This window comes from Dendrobium catenatum, unplaced genomic scaffold, assembly GCF_001605985.2.
Source record: "Dendrobium catenatum unplaced genomic scaffold, ASM160598v2 fragScaff_scaffold_323, whole genome shotgun sequence".
Classification (NCBI taxonomy): Eukaryota; Viridiplantae; Streptophyta; class Magnoliopsida; order Asparagales; family Orchidaceae; genus Dendrobium; species Dendrobium catenatum.
In genome coordinates, this window is record NW_021318785.1 from 1,754,417 (window position 1) to 1,761,680 (window position 7,264).

Genomic DNA, 7,264 nt, shown 5'->3' on the forward strand with positions numbered 1-7,264 from the left:
TTCACCTCTGAAGTAGGTGTAACAAATTCTGTTAAAACCTCATTTATCTTCTCCTCCTAATTCTGCCTTGCCGTAAGCAGAAAGTTAGAAGGATTTGGTTTAATAACCAAATCAATATCAGCAAAACCTGCAATCTCTTCTTGCTCCTGAATTTGTGAATTTTTGAATTCAAATTTCAAAATAGTAGCTCCCAACGGACCAGGAACCGGCCTTGAACCATCACAAATTGCTTCCTTGACTTCATCCACATCTCTAGCATTTTTGAAGAAGCTGTTTTTTGTATAGTAATTTGTTTTTCTGATGAGCACACTAGTTTTCTATCGTTTACATTTGAGAAAAAAAAAAAGGAGAAGAAAAAAAATACTATCCCAATGTAAAGATCCGAAATAATCGAACTTCTACAAAGTTATAATTTTTTATATATCTTATCATTTCGCTATTCATACATTTTCAGTAAAAAAAAGGCAAAAGAAATTAATTGATCTTACTTTCTATATGTTTTTAGAAGGCTTATTTCCATACAAAATTATTAACTCATCATACATTATTTGACTACCACAAATTCTTATCTTCTTCTTGTTAAAGACAGTTGCAACTGTTAGTAAATTTTTTGCAATTTAAAAATAAAGGATAGAAAGATACACACAAACTTAGCATGGTGTTTAATTAGTTGAAATTTATTTTCAAAAGATTGCAACGAATCCTAAAATTTATATGACATGGCCTCCAATTAAAACGTTCCTTTGAAGTCATTAGTGTAGAGTTATGCATCATAAGATAACCCCTTAGTGTTGGGTGTAGAATTTTATGTGTAATAATTATAAAATCTCTTACAAAATAATAATAGAAGATAAAAGACACATTTGCAAAATTGGCATATAAATATAAAGTGAAAGAGGACAATAAAAATGATTAATAACACAAGAAAAATTAAAAAAATAAAAAAAATCTCACAAGCATTGAACTTAGCTTACCAAAAGCTAATGCCATCTTCAAATAAATTGATGAATATTTTAATACCTACAGTAGGTTTAGTGACAATCAAAGAGACTTGTATTTTTCAAAGAATATGTTATATACATTATATTGTTGGTTTAAGTTCACACCTAAGGCTTTGTTTGGGACAACTTACTGCTTTTTAAAATAGTTTTTTAGTACATAATTTCTTCATTAAAATTTTTTGTACTATAAATCTGCTTTTAAAAAATAGTAAGAAGCCGATCTCAAACAAAGCCTAAGTGGGATGAATTGAGTTTTTATGATAATCAATTACGGAATTTAAGTTTTATCAAATAAATTAATGTGGGCTCCGAAAATTCGGCCTCGGCCTCCGCTCGCTTTTCTTATTCGGCGAGGGAGTTTTAACTGATAAGAAAGTTAGTAAATCTGGCATACTAATGTTAAAATGTATAATAGAGCAAATGAGAGAAAGAAAGTGAACTACTAATGATAAAATAAATGAAGATTTATAGCAATTTTATTAGCCTCCCATCCCCTAGCAATTCCATTATCCATCTGCACTAATTATGAAGGAAAACAAAGTTTTACTAAGCTAATAATTTTCTTTATTGGGTTCATGCAGTACCCATAATTGCATTTTATATGAAATAGGTATAACCCTTAATTACCTTTCCTCAAGTGTAAGCAAACCACTTGTCTTTCTAGGGCATAAGTACAACCTTCAAACTATAACACTATCAATTCAACAATTCTACATGCTACCAGTACATAGAATAATTACATTATTGTGTTTTGTACATAAACTGACCACTTTCTCTACTCTTTCATCAGCACCATTCACTAATAGCAAACTCTTCTTTATCTACCATTTATCACTGAAAAACTAAAAAATTTCTTTTATGCATATATGTATGTATGTGTGTGTGTGTACTAAGGTGCAAGTTTGGCAAAGCAACCATGTGAGATCTCCTCCACACTCCCTTGAAACCCCCTCAAAGGATCTTCTCCCTCTCAAACTCCACCCTTTCCTCTCTCCCTTCCAAGTTCTCTCTTAAAATTTTCTCTAGAAGAATGAATACACAATGATTGCCAAAGACACTTACAAAGTTCCTTGACAAAACTTAAATAGAGGGCTTTGAAAAACCTTAAAATCAATTCTAGCGGCAAAGATCATCAAGGAGATCCTGAGACTATCCTGTACAGTCAGTTCAAAATTTCCCTTCAAGTTAGATCGCCTAGCGTAGTCCTGTATGATCAGTTCAATAATTTGTATAGGTCATCCAGGACGATCCTGTGATTGTCTGAGATGATTAGTTTAAGATAGGTGGTAATCAATATATCGTCCCAAGACAGTTTTGTGATGTCCAGGATGATAGCTTGTATGATCAGAAGAAATAGTGTTTTCTTCTTGGACGATTTAAGAAAATCAAATATGTTGGCAAATAGTTCTGATGGCACTTGAAAGTTCGATAGGGATGTGAAGCCCTTATGAACTAGTCCCAAGGCTAACCAAAAGAGGGGGGGGGGAAAAGCGGGGGGGGGGGGTGCATTGGTATTTAAAAAAATCTTTTTATCAAAACACAACTTCAAAATAAAAACCAAGATTCATCACAGAAATCAAAGTGCAGAAGCAGTAATAAAGAACATAGAAATTTATAGTGGTTCGATCAACTCGACCTTCATCCACTCCCTGGAGGCACCCTCTGAGTATTGAACTAAACTCAGTGTGTCTCCTTTTGCCCCCACAGCAAGGTAGAGAAAACCTCCTTTCTACTAACCCAGGTGAGGCAAAGAACCCAACTCCTTTTTCTTCCTCCAGAAGTAGATAGAGAACCCAACTCCTTTTGATTCCTTTTGAAGTAGGTAGAGAACCTTGATCAGATGCTGAAGTAGACCTATCTAGAACCCCCAAGGAACTAAGGATGATGACTGGAGAAGACAACGACGGATCCTTGCTTGGAGCAACCTTTGTGAAACCCCTCACAAACTCCTCATAAGATCCTCTCTCTCTCTCCCTTGCTCTCCCTCTCCTCTTGGCTCTCTCAGGTTAGAACAACAGCAAAAGATAATCTCTTGGGTAGAACAAGAGGTCTTATATAGAAGAGCTTCGTAATAGCTCTTAATTACACCAAACCGACTTTATTGTCTAGGACAATATAAATATTGTCCTGTACAATCAGTATAAATTAAGCTCAATCAGCTATGTTGATTTGGGAAAATCATAAGGTTTTTGTTCATATCATCCAGGCTATAGTATATTATCCTATACGATTAGTACAAATTGTTGAATATCGCCCAGAAACATCGCCTTGAATATAAGTTGACCGATGTTTGATCGTCCATGAACAACTAAGATTTTTGAACTGATCGTCCCGGCCGATCCTACGATCGTCCAGGATGATATGATCAAGCAATCAAACCTTTATTGTTTTTTTTAATTACCAAATTAATTTAGGCACAATTATGTTGCATCATCCAGGATGATATCCTAGACGATGTCCATAAATAAAAGCTACCTAAATAGATTTGGTAGGTGGTTCTTTCTGATTTGGACCTATCATCTCGGCCGATACAAATATCGTCCAGGACAATGCACTTAATGACGTCTACCTTAACCAGGATGCCCTAATTAGGGCTTTTGTTTTTAACTGATTGTCTAGGCTAATTTATGTATCGTCTCGGATGATGTGAGCAAGAACAGAAAACTCTAAAATAGTTAGAAAAATTCCCCCAAATGTGTGTGTGCAAGATTACTTAGTATCAGGAACCACATTATTTACAATAGACTCAAGAAAAAAAAGTTTACAAATTGACTCAGATCTAGTCTACCTAATCTTGAGCTAGTTCAAATTGCAGTTTGATCTTGTGGACCTGAAATAGTAGTAGGCAAGGCAGTCGTAGAGAACATAAGTATTTGCTATCATCAAAATTCTATTTCCTAAAAATAGATTCGTAAAAATCTCCCCCTTTTTGATGATGGCAAACACAAAAAATAATTAAAACAGTTCAAAGCAGTTTAATGGAAACATTGTGAAAAAAAAACATAATTCAACTATCCAACATAAAAACATAACAGAATAAATAGTATCACTGCTAAAAAAAAGTATAAACTAGAACAGTACAGCTACTCTCCCTTTTGACATCACAAAAACGATGAGGGAAAAAGGAAAACAACACATAAACTAAAAAACATGAGAAGACTAAAATAATAAAAATAGACTAAGAGAAAGATGGCCACTGATCATCCGAAGGAGGAGGTGGTGGTGGTGGATGCGGTTGAAAGTAATTGGAAAGGGTCGCAAATTGCTCCCCAAGTCAGACCATATCTTAGTCGTGCTAGTGCTGCTAGTGAGCCATGTAAGAGTCAAAATGAGCAACACCCTCAGTATGTTACTACTCTTGTATAGTCAGGATCGGAATATAGGGTGTGGAGTTTGTCTCCTATAGTAGACATTTATAGGAGCTCTTGACAGTCTTGATAAGTGATTTTGATAGGTTTTCTATTCATATAGGGCTGTAAAGCGATGAAAGATGAATTGATGCGAAGGCTAGAGAAGAACTCAAACAGTAAATCTGAATTAAATGGAACAGTAAGGGTAAGGAGGAAAGTGAGAGTAGTGTGAGCAAACAGATCGAGGACAGGATAAAAAAGAATGTGCGGGTTGATAGTTCAGGATATAGTGATCCCGACTATTTTATACCTTAGATAGGCAGATTGGTCGCTTGCCTCGGTGAAATGAGGGTCCGGTTTAGCCCTCGAGGAACTACCAGAAGGCATGCAAGACCTCTTTCCATTGGCTATAATTAGGAAAATATAAGGGAAGTAAGAGCACAGAGGGTTGAAGAAAGATTGTGTGAGAAAAATTGATTGAATGCCTCAATTTTCTAAAGAAATGATCTGATCGTCCAGGACAATCGTAGAATCATCCAGGATGATCGTAGAATAGTCCAGACCGATCAGGTGCAGTAATTGCATCTTGGATGATTGGTGAAAAAGGCGGTAAAGTCGTCCAAGATGATCAAATATCGTCTAGGATGATAAGACACAGGCGATCGTCTTGAGGAGTCAAGTTGGACGACCGTTAAAAAAGAAGATCATCATGGCCGATTAGGTGGATCATCCAGGACGATGCACAATAATGGATCGTACTGGCCGAATTTAAAAATATTTAAAGCAGTGCCATGTGTATTGTCCGGGACAAGCAAGTGGATTGTTTGGGACAATCACCAATAATTAATCTTACCATCAGAATTTAAAGGGTTTAAAAATATTTCCATGTGTATTGTCCAGGACGAACATGTGGATCGTACGGACCAATTTCCCATAATTGAGCAAATATTTAAGAACAACATCCAGGATAAAGAGGATTGTCCGGGCCGATCATAGTAAGCAAAGTAGGATACAATCAGATCATCTAGGACAATAAAGTTTCATCCATGATGATGATAAACATAGAAAACATATCAGTCGTTAAATGAAAGGTTAGGAGTGGATTGAATGCATGGTCTAGGACGATATAAAAATTGTCCATGATAATGAGACCAAAAAATAAAATTCAAGAGGTGGAAGTAGATGATCAGAGAAGGCCCAAAAAATACAAAAACACCAATTAAAGATAAAGTTAAAATACAAAAATAGACAGAAAATAAGAGACAAAAAAAGAAATGAAAATAATTTTTTTTTAATTATTTTTTTATATATTGTTTTCTTTTAAAGGCATGAAAATGATAAATTCTTCAAGTGATTGAATTTAAAGACTTGTAAAATCAAATGAGTTAACATCGTTGAAATTCAAAAATCGTAGAATATTCAATCCTGTTAACCCTAGCTCGAACTTCTCTTAGGGCAAAATCGTCTTTTGAAAATAAAAGACCTAACTCAGAATAAACCAATTAGATAAGAAAAAGATATTCATTCAAAACTTGGTTCCAAAAAAAATATCTTATAGAATAATATACCAAAGTAATTTGTCACAACCATGAAATTTGAAATCAATCCTTTGAAAATATCAAGTAACATATGAATTCTTCTAAGATTTAAAGGTTTGAAAGAGAGTGAACCTTTTTTTTATGAGCTCATTTTATGCCTCTTGTTAATTGATTGGCGCACTTTTCGCATCTTTTGATTTTTGATACACTTTATGTATTTTATAATTTTTTGGCGATCATTACGCATCTTTTGATTTTTAGAGTCATTGACTTTTTTTTTTTGCAAGCTAGATACCTTTTCAAAACTCTTAAATATTTTTAGTTGTGACTATCTTCTAGATATTAAAGAAGAAAAACTCACTCTCTAATATAAGAAATAATAAGCCATAAACCAGGCTCAAAATATGATAAATGCAATGACACAATTTCAAAGAACTTGAAAATAATATAAAGACTTTAAACATTATATATATAAGATAGATTACTGTAGCAAGATAGAAAATATCTTAATTACAAAGTCTAGTTGTTAATTTGAGATAAACTTTTGTTAGAAATGAAAATTACACCACTAAAAGAGGTCAGTGGGAGGGAAACAATAAACGATGTTTCTCCCTTTAACTGATTTAGGAATGTTTAGAAATTGATTGCAAAATTCTAAAAATAAAAATAAGGCAAAATATCATTTCAGCTATAACAAAAAGGAAAACCAAAGTAAGAACATCATAGATGAAATAACTATAAAATAATAGCAAACATAAAAAGCTAACTCAAAACTAAAACAGAAAATAACAACAATCAACAGAGTAGTAAACATGCAATTCAGAATTTATCAAGCAGTAAGTTTTTATAATTATGAGTCGCGAGCCTCCATTTTCCAAGTACCAAATGCTCTCACGAGGTCTTTGGTGAGAGCTTACCTACAAAATTATCAAATATTATATTTAGAAACCCAAACATGTTTGGGTCCCTTCTTATGAAAAGAAGAATGCAATGTATTTGTGTTATGCTGTGAAACATGCAATTTTGGTCTCCACACCCAATGTGTACTACGGTGAATTATGTAAGTGTGTGAAATGTGTCTTAGCATGCCCCATGAAAAAAATTTAATTCTAAGAAAAGGATTTACTAATCTGTTTGGGTGGTGATGATTCCTTTTAACATTATGTGATGCATGCAATATTGGTTTGTTATTTTGAAAAGCTTTGAGATTTGCTTTTAGTGAATCATGTTCAATTATCAAATCAAAATGCTTTTTATTTAAATAATAAAATTCATCAAGTAAAGAAATGTAATTGCTATCAAGTAGAGTGTGATATTTACTTAAACTTTCATACCCTTTTTGTAAATTTAAAAACTCTAATTTTAAACTAGCATA